The sequence below is a fragment of the Limulus polyphemus genome, unplaced genomic scaffold (assembly GCF_000517525.1).
Source record: "Limulus polyphemus unplaced genomic scaffold, Limulus_polyphemus-2.1.2 Scaffold3761, whole genome shotgun sequence".
Classification (NCBI taxonomy): Eukaryota; Metazoa; Arthropoda; class Merostomata; order Xiphosura; family Limulidae; genus Limulus; species Limulus polyphemus.
In genome coordinates, this window is record NW_013669371.1 from 1 (window position 1) to 15,089 (window position 15,089).

The window sequence follows — 15,089 nt, forward strand, 5'->3', positions numbered from 1 at the left end:
ACATACCCACCCACTCAGTAATGTGTTCGGTATTTGGGTCTAACTACATACCCACCCACTCAGTAATGTGTTCGGTATTTGGGTCTAACTACATACCCACCCACTCAGTAATGTGTTCGGTATTTGGGTCTAAAATATCTTCTTATTTTCACGACAATAATTTCAGCCACTTAAACATGAACCCTCCCCTCTATTTTTTTTAATCATGTCCATGGATTGGTTCCATGCTATTGAATTGTTAATGGTAACTCCTCTTTTGTTTTCACATACCAAAACAATAATTAAGAAATTCCATTAAGAAATACGCATAACGGAAAAAAAAAAACAGATTTAGAAATGTGTTTGAAGTTAACCACAAAGCTACACAATGGGCTATCTGTACTATGACTACCACGGGTATCGAAACCCGGTTTCTAAGGTTGTAAGTCCGCAGACATACATACCGCTGTGCCACTGGGGTGCAACAGATTTATAAGCCATGTCACAACGGTAATGACATACACTTAGTGATAACAAAGTATGTTTTCATGCATAAGACCAACATTTTTTTTTATCTCTTCGATTATTGTTACTGTTTTTCCCTCTGGACAAAAAAGCCTCATCAAAAAAATTCTTAATCATTTACTTGAAGAAGTACCTATTTTTTTCACACTTCATTTTGGTTTCATTGTTAACAAGAGCCTCTCTTAATAACCTAGAAGAACATCTCACCCATGCGAGTTAAATCCGAGGAATTGTTTTACCAACTTTCACTTCAGTCTTTATCCTAAGAACCGTTGAAAGTCTCGTTGTATAATAGAATTAATGATATCCTACCAATGTTTATCTTCATATTTTGATTTTTGGGAGTTATTTCATGCGGTCCAATAAATCCAAGCCACTACTAAAGCATAGTTATGTAATCAAGTAAAAATCTTATATTGCTGTATTTTTATTGTTCTAAATACGTACTCGACAGCATAAAATGACGGAGTTTGTGAAATAGAATGGAATAAAAAAGATATGTACAAATGAATAACGAACTACATCTGTAGAAGGAAGGATTTTTTTTATTTGTTGAACTTTCACGCAAAGCTAATAGAAGGTTAGCCTAGACTAGGGAGAAGGTAACTAATCAACACTACCCACCGGGTAGCTTTGGGCTAATTTTTACCAACCAATAGTGAGATTGACCTTCACATTATATCGCCCCCACGGCTGAAAGGGAGAGCATGTTCGGTGACGAGTTTAGATCCTGTGACCCGGAGATTGCAAATCGAGCACCCTAACCATCAGGCCATGCTCGACAATGTATAAGCAAAGAATTAAAGACTTGTTAATTAGAACACTTATGTGTATATATCAATAGCTGGCATTCACAATCTGGCCCGATAGAATACCCATATGGGTTCCCCTGCTACAGAAACTGCACTACCCACCACTTTTGAACCAAAGTTTCCCTACCGGTGGCAGAGCGTCGTCATCCTGCAGAGGAGAGTATTTTGCCTGAATTGAGAGTTAGAGAAGCTACTTGACATTGTCTGTTATGTAACTAAGCAACAATGGGAAATTTTATTACAACAGTGACATCAATGTACTAAAAACATAAAAGATGTAGTTTAATTCAGGAGCATTATTTCACAAAAGGCTTAAGTGTTGGCAGAGAAGACTGACCTCATGTGAGCCCCTAATTTAGCTGGGGGCTTTACACTATAATGTAATTTGTGTATACGTGTTAATCCAGCCTGACTAGAAATGTCTTACATAAACTATCATTTGGGTTCCTTTAAGAGCTTAAGAGAACTGCCCCTGTCGCATTTTCCCCTTAAACTACACCTCTGGCTTAATCCAATTGCATTTTACATTGTCTTGCATAACAAGTCTGCAGTTTTAAACGACTCAGCTTCCATTATATTTTAAAAGCATTTTAAAGTTTGTACAAAATACAACAATAGAGAATAATGTTAAAGAATAACAGGTTCATACTTTATTTTTTAGCCGCGGCATAACGGCTCATAGAATGGTTCCGAGTTTTTTGTTGTTTTTTCTCAAGTGCAAACTTTTAGCTCATAGTTCTGTCATCTCTTTACCGATTTCAGATATAATTACAGTTTTGAACTCAGGTGGTCACACCCTTTCAATTGGTGTATTTGACCAAGCCCAAGGTATAGATTAATTTACTCTAATCCTGCCTAAAAGAATTTCAAGTGCCATGGCTATTGAGGACTCCCTTTTGTTTGTAATTCCTCAAACGTCAGAAAGCTATAGAGGAAACTTTTTGTTCCCTATAAAACGTGAAATGAACAGAAATACTGAACATACAACATTTGTTGGAAATCACATCTTTCTTGTCCAAATGTAATAGTAATAAAATGTTATTAAATACAAAATAATAACCTTTTTTTTCTTTCTAGCAAACCTGTTCCGCTCTTATTAAAAATTAAACAAATCATGAGTATATCATTGTTGTTGGTTTTTTCACCGAATTTACCCGATGTCCTAGAAACGCATTAAAAATTATACCAGTTTTCAAATCACCAAAACATTATTTATGAAAACCTTTTGTAATCCTCTACAAGGTATTATATATAAAACTATCAAGACGATGAGTCTGGGGATAATTCCCTGTAGCCCAATGACCCGAAGGAGACTGGTGAAAGCAAGGGGGATATTGATTGAGAGGTGGGGGCTCAATCAATCCTTCCTCTGGGTACATGAACGGTCTCGACGGTACTGATAACGATATGTCAATAAGAATATTTTTGCTTCGGAAAAGTTTCAATCTCCACAAACATTACATCAATATTTTGATGAAAACCCAACGTTTTAGAAAATTAAGCTTGGAGAGAGCTTGAATGGATAATGAAAGAAACTTTATTAGAAATATACAACGTTTCGATAAGCTCGTGTCATCATCGGGTATCTGTTGATGACCTAAACTTGTCGAAACGTTGTACATTTGTGACACATTTTTTATTCACTACCCATTCAAGCCTTTTCCAAACTTTATTACATCAGTTTGTTTGTTTGTTTGTTTTTTGTCTTAAGTTAATCATTTAACGATTTTGATAAGTCACTGATATTTACTGTTTCTACTCTGCTGTCTATAGAACTAAATTCTAGCATTTCAAGGCCATTTGTTTGCTTCTTTGTTTGAAGTTAAGCACAAAGCTTTGCCCACCACGGGTATAGAAACCCGATTTCTAGCGTTGTAAGTCCGCAGACATACCGCTATGTCACTGAGGGGGAGGGACGTTTCAAGACCGAGCAAAATGTAAAACTTAATCATGTGACATAAACATCCATCTAATATAACAACAAAGACTCATACTCGTCATGTAGTTAAAACTGTATATGTACTGAAAACGTATACAATGAGATATCAGCTTCTTGTATTTGTCTAAGCCTGAATATCAATTTCAATTTAATAAAAGAAAAAGAAAATCAAAGAGCTACATCCACATTAAACTCGGTCTGTAAATTAATCTGAGCTGTGTCAACCGCGGGGAGTAAACCCTGAATTCTAGCGTCATAACTCCTCCACCTTACCGCTGAGCAACGAGGTGATATACAAGTACAAATATACATTACAAACGCTCATCAAGATAATATAAATCAACTTAAATAGTTTATATTCATCGTGTATAAGATAGAAAGAAATTCAACTTTACACTGAGATTACTCGATAAAACATTGCTCTTAGTAATGTTTCTAATAAATGGATATATGCCATTTAAATGCTTTATATATATATATACATCTCCGTCTCTAGTTTCTATCTTATATATGCTTTCAAACTGACGTTTTATAAATTCTACAAGTTAATCATTGAACTTTCTCTGTTTTTCTTTGTTTTCGTTAAGAAGAATGTGTATAATACGAAAAGTATGCATTTTTTTTGTATATTATTGTTTATTTTTACTATAAATCAACTCTGCATAAAGTTGATTGTTTTGAAATAATAAGTCACACTTTGACAGGGAAACCGAAGCCTATTTTTTTCTTTAGTGTGGATAGTTAATATTGTTGCGTCAGCGAGTCACATGACTAGTGTGACGCCAAGTTTCTAGAACTATCCCGTACCTTGGCGAATGCTCTAGTATTTGCTAGATATAGGGATTTCTGGTATATAAAAGAGGGTGATAACGTGACGCAATAATGTAATGTGTGTGTGTAGATAGTGAGTAAATGAACTGTAGTCACAGGGTATTGTTGAAGTTAACGTTCGTTCGTTATAGTGTTTGTTTTAGCGCGAATATTGAAATTAAGTGTATCGTAAAGTTATATTCGGAAAGAATAAACCAGTTTTATTAAGTAAGGACTTGTGTCGTTAAAGTTTCGTCGGAACGAAGTTACGGAAAGTTAATTAACAAACGGAAACGTAACAATATCAAGATGGGCTCAGCTACGAACCTTAAAAAGTAAAAGAAAATATGTAATATTGTCACTAAATCGGTATACGAAAGTGTAAAACATACCCTTAAGTAACTGCAACAAAAAACTTTCAAATTTGGTAACTGAATTTTTGATGTTATTAGATTAGTTGTGACTGACAAAAATTTCGCGTTGTCAAAGATTGGATTGAAATGGATATAGATCAAACAAAAAAGAACGGGTGTCAAATTTTGTTTATCTATAATTCTTAGTCTGTAAATACAATATATCCATTGCAAATTATATTAATGTGAGTTTGTTTGTCTGTGATTAAGCGCAAAGCTACATAATGGGCTCTTTGTGCATTGCCCATCACTGGTATCGAAACCCGATTTTTTAAACTGTTGAGCTACTGGGGGGGGGGGGGTTAATATGAATGATAAAGAAGTCAAAACTTAAGTTTTATACATACAGCACGATAAAATATTATGACATGAAAATGTCAGAAATAACAAAATGGTCCAATTTGGCTCAACACTATCCACTGAGAACGCCACTTCAAGAAGATATCTTATTAAAGAAACCCTTTTGCTTCGTCTTCTGTTCTCAATAAACTTTCAAGGTCATACTCGTGGCCTTGTTACCAATCTAGTGGCACCTTAAAAGCTTTGTTGCTAATAATATTAACTTTTAACAGTCCTATCCCTTTCTCGGTACGAGGGACGAAATAACCATTTCTTTAGTTGACCATGACCTAAAATTGTAAGCATCTAAACCACGTGTGGACAGGTAGGGTGGTCAGTGAACAGAAGACCAAACTTCCGATTTCCCAAGAACTATGTAGTAAAGTACGAAATGGGGTCATGGACAGATGTCCAAGATAATGTCCATACAAACATACTTGCCAAAGATATTTTCAGTATGTGTAATGGTCTATACTACGTGGTTTCGTATATATACTTTAATTTACGGAATCGTTGAAAAAAAAGTAAACAGTTCACGCCATCTCTCTTTCTTCTAATGATGATGGAAAGTAAAGACAAATAAGTTTCGAAACTGTATATATGTACCTGCAATATGTCATACGTCGCTGCTGGTTAGATGCTTAAGTTTGTTTTCTTTATCTCATTTGCTCTAATTTTCATAAATAAGTTATATTTGTTTTTCCATTTGTTTGTTTTCTCCGTACAGTGTCCCTAATTTTGAAATAACAGACTAGAAAGCTATACAGGGGCTATCTCCGTACAGTGTCCCTAGTTTTGAAATAACAGACTAGAAAGGTACACATGAGCTATCTCCATATAGTATCCCTAATTTTGAAATAACAGACTAGAAACCTACACAGGAGCTATCTCCGTACAGTGTCCCTAGTTTTGAAATAACAGACTAGAAAGCTACACAGGAGCTATCTCCGTACAGTGTCCCTAGTTTTGAAATAACAGACTAGAAAGGTACACATGAGCTATCTCCATATAGTATCCCTAATTTTGAAATAACAGACTAGAAAGCTACACAGGGGCTGTTTCCGTAAAGTGTCCCTAAGTTTGAAATAACAGACTAGATAGAAAGCAGCTAGTCAATAGCACCCACCGCCAACTCTTGGGCTACTATCATCCAAACAAATGATTGAATGTGATCGTCACTCTTATAACGCACTCACTGCTCCAAAATACGAACCGAATCTTGAACCCCAGGATTCACAGTTCGGGTACTCTAACCACTAAACGACGCCTGACCCCTTCATGAATAACGTGAAGGGAGTGACTGGTGTTATTTTTATTTTAAACAATTTACAACATCATAAACCACCACTCAGGTTCTTCTCATATTCCAATACACACTTTTTCTTGCAAAAGTAGTTCGGTCAGCTCCTTTATACGTTTTATAATAACTCGTGAAGCACGGTCGTAAAACAAAAACTTGGTTGGTCGTTGTTTTTTGTTTTTTTTAGAGCAAAGCCACATCGGACTATCTGTGTGTCCACGGCGGGGAATCAAACGCTGCATTTTAGCGCTGTAAGTCCGTAAACTTGCCGCTGTGCCACCAGGGGAAAATACAAAAACTATACATTTAGGGCAGAACAGATTTGTCGAGCTAAATTTCGCATATTTTTCAAAAACTGCTTAATCACGTTAATTATTTAGTGCTTATTTTTTACAGAAATTCACATATTGGAAGTTTGTTTGTTTTAAGTTAAGCACAAAGCTACACGATGGGCCATCTGTGCTCTGCCCACCACGGGTATCGAAACCCGGTTTCTAGCGTTGTAAGTCAGCATACATACCGCTTTGCTACTGGGGTGGGGGATCCATATTGGAAGCCCAGAATCATTGTCGTTAAAAATAATTGATACGATCTTGACATTTACTTACTGAATTTGTCATGACTTCCCATTGAAATGCACTATTTCTGTTTGCGTGTGTGTGTGTGTTTCAGGCTGATTTCATGATAATCCAAGTTATACTTCTGTTGAATAAACTTTTAAAGACGAATACAGAAATTAAATCGGTATTCAGAAGCATTAATATGTGAAGAAAATATAATATGCACGTAGATATATCAAACCCATGGCGCTCGACTCGCAATCAGCTGTGTTCGTAGGTTTGAACCCTGTCTCCTAACATGCTCGCCCTTTTAACCGTGCGGGGCTTTATAATGTGACATTAAATCACACTCTTCGTTAATAAGGAGTAGCCCAAGAGTCGGGGGAAATGAGAGAGCGCATGTGGAATCGTTAGAGTTCTTTATCACTAGCATAAAATACCCACGCTCTGCTGTGGGATTCTAAGGTCCCCTTATGATTCACAGAGGCCTCAATGTACCAGTCATGCGTCTCCATTATCTTAATTACTTCTGTAGCTACCCCAATTCTTTAATTAATTTGTCTGTTGCCGTTTTTCGAACTTATTTCAATTCAAGTCTTTTTAAAAGCAAATAGTTTTAATTTAGCTTCTCAGATTCGTTTTTTTCTTCCTGTGTTTTTATTTGATTTTTTTCATTCTCCGAATTCTCGAATATTCTCCGATTCACATTTTTCTTCCCGTTGTTTGTTGCTGTTTTCCAAACTTAGTTTAGTTCAACTTTTTTTTTTAATTCTCAGATTTGTAATTTTCTTCTCATATTTGTGTTGAAAAAGAGTATTTGGCAGAAAACCTCCACAGTTTGTTCATCCAGTAAAAGAGAATAAAAAAAAAACTTTTCTTTTGACCTTCAAGAAGCAGAATTATGGGGCTTAAGAGCTATAGGGTCACACCTAAAACAATAATACTCAGGTGCACACCCTCAGAATCCCCTTAGTATACGTGGAAAGTTTCAGGCCTGTAGATTCTTTCCTCATGGAGCTATGGCAGTCACACACGTATGCAGGCTCTTTTATAACTATAAATTTAAAGTGTTATTACAGCTGATTTTGTTTCTTTCAGAATTTTACTCAAAATTATACATGGGCTGTCTGCGTATAAGTGTACTTAATTTTGAACTCGTATACTACAGGAAAGGCAGCTAGAAATAGCATCCATTAACAACTTTTTGGCTGCTTTTGTTTAGTCGAATAGAGAGCTTTGACAGTCACTCTTACAGCGTATCCACGAACCCAAAGAGCGACGCGCGATGTTGCAGAAACGTGGATTCAAAAACACGCTCGATCCATTTTTGCAGCTGAATTATAGAAATTAGTTTGATCTATTTTTATATAATCATTTTTCCCGATCCATTGAGGTATAAAAAATAAAAATACAGAATCTAACTTTTGTGTATGTTCAGAAATAACCCTAACACGTAATAGCATCAAATAGACGTCATTTGGAGGGAGAGATACGGGTAAAATAAAGATGTACGAGAGAATCTGCTTTTTTACGCCTGTGCAAAGATCATTGAAAACACCAAATATATTATCAAATCTAAGTTTGTTTGTTGTTAAGTGGAAAGCTACACAATGGGCTATCTATAATGGGCCCATCCCGAGTATCGAAACCCGATTTTTAGTTGTATGATCCCTCAGACTTACCGCTGAGCCACTGGGGAGCTTAAAATCTAATAAACAAACTATATGTTTAATACAAACAAATTTACAAAGATTGTTTGTTTGTTTTTGAATTTCGCGAAAAGCTATACGAGAGTCACGTGTTAAATTATACTGTACATTTCACAAATTCAAATAGTACTTTAACTACTACATTATATATCTTAGTTTTTATTAAATGTTGATGGGGGGAACTTTAAAATTTATGCTTTTCTTCCTGGACCTAGGAAAAGTTACAATATAACATTAACTTACCGCCACTGCTCTTCTAACACCTCAGCATACAGATCAGGTTGGAGCTCCGGCTGAAGAAAATACTTCACCATTCTAATTGCAGACGATTCCATAATTATTTTTTCTTTTCTTTTTTTTTTTCAGAAAAGCTTTGCCCACTTATCTATCCTATAATAGTTAGGTTATTAGTGAAACCAAATCCTTTTCAATATTATGAAGAGTAGCAACACGATTTTATATGGGACCCGAGATGATCCTAGCATCCAACGGAACGTAAATAGTTCGTACTCGTTTCTTCAAAGTACGTGAGTTATTGTATTCAACATGGACAGTTAAGTACTACACAAACACGTCACGTGCCTGAGAGAGTGATTTGCCTGTCCTCGCTTCCTTTGAGAACCTATTACGGACCTCTTTCTGTCCCCTTTAGGTTTTAGCCCTAATGTTGCTGGAATGTTATCAAGTGATATAATCTCCAAATGTTAGCGACTGATCTTTCACATATTCATACTTGTGAAAGTGGTTAACAGATGTTTCTAGACGGAAAATCAAATAAATAAAACTAATTATAAACAGACTTTTGTTTAATAAAATTCGTCTCTCAGTGGCTCAGTGGTAGGCTTCATGACTTATAACACTAAAATTCGAGGTTAGAATCAGAGATAGTTCATTGTGCAGTATTGCGCTCATCAAGAAACAAGATTTTGACTAAAGTCCGATTTGTTTGTTTTTATAAACACTACATCTAATAAAGTCAAACTTCTTTTAAACTATTACTAGGATTATAAATCGATATTTTCACGCACGTACGCATGGGGTGAGGGTTCGGTCGAACCCTCTATTTTATGATGTAAAAAAATATTGCCACTAAGTTCATGCCGGTTGAATAATTACCTGAGGTGTACACAAACTGAAGAAAGACTGAGTACTCTAGCTTTAATACACAATCATTATGACAATGTTATCATTGAAACTGTATGTAAGTTATTTATGGAAAATCACCCAGAAGAATGGAACGTGCTAACATGTTATTTCAGTATTGCATGTACATATATGATAGCCAACGATTGAAAAAGCCATTATATTATTGTTGTACAGAGATGTTTAAATTAGTAATATGATTTAACCATTAATAAATACTCTGCATAGTACATTACTTTTCTATAATAAAATATAAATATTTATGCTAATTTAAGTCTATCTCCTCATGCAGTTACAACAGAATGGTGATTTATTGACTTTTCATTAGATGTTTGTGGATTTTATGTGAATTGCAATGATTGCATGTTGAAGCTATATTTCATGTAAAATTGCTTTCAAATTTTATCCCATAGCACCTATTTTTTCTTACAAAATTTCTCGGGATTGTTTGTTTGTTTGTAGTTATGCACAATGCTACGCAAAGGGCTATCTGTGCTCTGCCCACCACGGATATCTAAACCCGGTTTCTAGCGTTGTAAGTCTGCATACATACCGCTTTGCCACTAAGGGGCTTTTCTAGAGAGGCATGCTCCCAGACCACCGTAATATTAGCATGCTTTGCATGCGGATTATGCTTCACACAATATGTGTTGGCTTTTTATCTCACAAACTAGAACCTCTCTTTTAAACATTATGCTTACGGGTTTGATTTTTATAATAATTTGTTTCTGAACTTTCGCGAAAAGCTATAAAGAACTATCTGCGCATTGGCGTCCCTAATTTTAAACTGATAAATTAAAGGGGAGTCAACTATTCAACCACAATGACCCGCCGAGTCTTGAGCTACTCTTGTGTGAGCAAACAGTATGCAGCAACGAGTTGTGAACCATGAACCTTCGGATTCGCAATCCGAGTACTCTTATCATTAGGCAGCGCCCAACGTTTGACTGCCTCGACTGCACTTTTCTGCCTCTTTGTTGGTCAAGCTTGGTTTCGCAAAATTTATTCATTTCAGGTAGCTATTAAATGTGAGGTTAGGGTATAGTGTGGGGTGGGATTAGGGGGATAGTACTTGCCCCGTCATTTGCAACGTGCTATATGCTAGTATTTAATAGTAAACAGATTACATAGATTAACTGGTGTTTCTTAGAGTTGGATGAATGAGAGTGTTACTTGCTATTATCTAACTCGCCCAAGGCTAACCCACATTGGAAACAAAGCTAATCAAAGCAGAAAAATAAAAATATCGTCACTAGGCATTTTTGTTATTGTTAAGCACAAAGCTACGCAATGGGCTGTCTTTGCTCTGCTCAACACGCATATCGAAATTCGATTTTTAGCTTCTTAAGCCTGCTGACTTACCGCTGAGCCACTGTGGGGTGGGGGTGGGGACCACCACCACCACGTGAATGGCTTTTTGTATTATTTACTGATAATCCCCACCTGTTGTTACTGTAAATAAGTAAAGAAATAAACCATCTCCAAATTAAACGTTTCTTCATTGGTTACAATCAACAATCGCTCCTTTGGAAACATGAATGAAACCATGAGCGTCCGCAGGAGAGGGGTGGCAAGAGTGGCACTTACCCCCACCTGAAAAATGAGAAACATAATTCTTTCTTTATTCATTCGGCATTTGTATATGAATTTTTCATTCAATTCACAATTTCACACTACTTTGCTCCACCCTGGAAAACTTTCTGCGGACGCCCATGAATGAAACTGAATCAACCACACAGAACTTCTTACAATCGACAACGCGATTTATTAGTAGGTTCTACTGGTCAAAAGACTTTATTCGCCAAGCGAGAACCCCAAATAGCGCAAGGATAAAAACAAAATTCACATTCAACACCTAAACATTGACTACTTAGGCCTTTATATTTTATATTTTACATAAGGAAATTTACTCACCGAATCACATAATATTAACTCCTTTTGATTGAAGGATTAACCTATCTCTCCAGTCAAAAGATTATAATCAGCTTCAAGAATCATTCGGATCTTAAATTTTCTAGCCGGTAATTTTTTTATTACTGACTTTATGTAAACTATGGGGGGATTAGTTGAAGTAATAAAATACTGTAATTGCGTAGGCGAGGAAATGACAAAATGTGAAATAGAATATAAAGTAGTGGTAAAAAAGTCGCCAAATTAAAATAACTTTAGTAACAAATATATTTTAATTTGGCGAGTTTTTACCACTACTTTATATTCTATTTTGCATATATGTAAACTATGACAGAATGAAACAAAGTCCACGTTAAATATTTTCCCTAGGCAACATGGAACACTAGAAAATCTATTTGCTTGTTTTAAGACAAATGTACGCCATCTTTGATTATTAGTAAAAGTAATAAGGGGATTTTTTTTACTTATTAAAAGTGTTTGTAATCAAGCACAAATCTACACAATGGGCTATCTGTGCTCTGCCCCACCACGGGTATCGAAACCCGGATTCTAGCGTTGTAAGTCCGCAGACATACCGCTGCGCCACTGGGGGGCTACTAAAAGTGAACAGTCTACATGGCAAATAACAAATTAAACCAAATGCAAACCTTCTTAAATCAAATATATCGATCCTTAATGAATTTCATATGGTTGACATTCAGGGGCGAAGCAAAGTCCCTATGTATATATGGGGGGGGGGACATGACTGAATTTTGTCATCAGGCGAGTAGTATAAAAGTAATGTAATTATTTTGTACCGATAATTCAGAAGAAAAAAGTGATCACAGTAATTTAATTTGCAATAAATAAATTTTGTTTAAATTTGTTTGTTGTTAAGCCAAAAGTTACACCATGGTCTATCTGTGCTGTGCCCACTACAGCATTATAATTCATCAGACTTACCGCTGAGCCACTGGGAATAGGGGGAAACACTTTTGTTTGAATTAGATGTTAAAGTCGAATAATATCATTAAAGGCCTACTAATATTTTTCTAAGGAAAAATTATATAGTTTGTAAATTGTTTTCCCCTTTTTTTCATAAAAAATAAAGTTACTATTTTACTAACACGGAATTTTAAAGCTTTCTAACAAAAACTAGTAATATTTAAATAAAATACTAAATATCACTAATAATTATTGGATTACAGAATAATCTATGCGGCTAGTGTGTCCTTTTTTTTATTACTCGTATTCCCAAGTGGCTCAGCGGTAATACCTAATGGCTTATAATGCTTTAAGTTGGGTTTTCGGTATTGCGGTGGGCACAGAGCAGATAGCTCATTCTGATCCTTTGCTCTTAGATAAAAATAAATCTGATTCTGGAATCTATTATGTGATATGACCAGCCAAAATTTAGTTGTTGTTGTTTGTTATTAAGTTTAAAGTTACACAAAGAGCTATCTGTGCTCTGCCCACCACGGGTATCGAAATCCGGTTTCTAGTAGTATAAGTCCGCAGATATACCGCTGTGCCACCAAAATTTAGTTAAACTATTTTACCTTTCTCTCACCCTTCTCAAGTTAGAAAAGTGTTTAATAACACTAATTGGGAAAAAAACTCATACTAACTTGATCAAGGAGTTATAATGACACAAACAAAGCGATAGCCATTCACAAAAGATTTTTTGTATAATGAGTAAACACTTTGTAGTACTAATCATGAAAACAATTACCTATATGTAGCATAATTCTGTAATTTGACGAATATTTCAGTAGAAACAGTTATTATTAATATTGCATAAACACGGATACTTTGTTTCCTCCCGGCTTATATAACAAAAGGTCAATGAAATTAATTTAGTCAAAAATTTATCATTCAAATTCATTTTCAATACTGGTAATAAATTTAAATAAAATATTTAAGCACTTTTGATGCTGATGTACATGCAATTTATTGATAAAAAGTATGCCTCTTACAAGGTTTGTTTGTTTGTTTTGAATTTCACGTAAAGCTACACGAGAGCTATCTGCGCTAGCCGTCCCTAATTTAGCAGTGTAAGACTAGAGGGAAGGCAGCTAGTTATCACCACCCACCGCCAACTTTTGGGCTACTCTTTTACCCACGAATAGTGGGATTGACCGTCACATTATAACGCTCTCGCGGCTGAAAGGGCAAGCATGTTTGGTGGGACGGGGATTCGAACCTGCGACTCTCAGAGTGCGAGTCGAGTGCCCTAACCACCTAGCCATGCCGGGCCAGTCCTCTTATAAGGAAAAACAGGAATAGTCTTGGGCGTCCGCAAACATTTTTCCGGGGTGGAGCAAAGTAGTGTGAGATTGTAAATTGAATAAAAAATTCACATACCTATGCTGAATGTATAAAGAATGAAGTATGTTTCTCATTTTCCAGGGAAGGCAAGTGCCCCTTCTACCGCATGCGGATGAAGAAAGCTTATACTATTTTATTGTAAGTACATCGAGTCCCTTTACACACCTTTAATAAACATTAAATATTATACTTTTTATCTGCATGCTGATGATACGACTCTTATTATTGAATCGTATCACCTTGCGGATTGTTTTAGAAATCGGATGTCTATTGAAGCTTGGCTTGTTGATAACTACCTTGCTTTAAATATTAGTAAATCGTGATATATGATTATATCTAGAGAACCGATAATTGAGGATAAGATTTTTAATGGTATGCTACTGACATGGTTGATTCATGGAGTGATTATTCAAAGAAATCTTAGATGGGATGAACAAATTTTAATGATTTCAAATAAACTTGTGAGAGTAATTTATATCATGACGAAGTATAAGAAGATTTTTCCCTTACGAGTGCTCTAATGGATTTATCATTCCACCTTCTATAGTCAAATGACTTATTGTTTAACTGTCTGGCACACACTTTGATGCTTTAAGACCAATCTGGCTATAACAAAAGCGGGTTTCGAAGCTCATGTTGGGCTTCCTTACCGTGCAACTGTTATTAACAGATTCAGAGAATGTGGATTTTATCAGGCCTATGTCTAGCGATTCATCTGTGTTGCCAAAGATATCATCATTTTAATCCTGATCTCAAACTGTTAAGTATTGTTACGTCTTCGTTCGTTAATTGATTTTTCGTAACTTCGTTCCGACGAAACTTTAGCAACACAAGTTCTTACTTAATAAAACTGGTTTATTCTTTCCGAATACAACTGTACGATACACTTATTTTCAACAGTCGCGCTAAAACAAACGCGTTAACTTCAACAATACTCTTTGACTGCAGTTCAATTACTCACTACCTACACACGCTGTCCCCTCGCGTTGTGAGCATCTTATATATATATACCAGACTAACATATATCTAGTAAATGCTAGGGCATTCACGAAGGAACGGGATATTTCTAGAAAATAGGTGGCGTGACACTAGTCACGTGACCTCGCTGACGCATCAGTATTTCTAGAGAAATCCCTTACTCCTTTCGTCACTGCAATCTATTTTATTGTCCAAGAAGTGTTTCAACTGTGAGTTCTAAGTAGTTTTACTACTTGGCTCGGCCCGGCATGGGCAGGTGGATAGGGAGCTCGACTCGCAATCTGAGGGTTGCGGGTTCGAATCCCCGTCCCACCAAACATGCTTGCCCTTTCAGCCGCGAGGGCGTTATAATGTGACGGTCAAT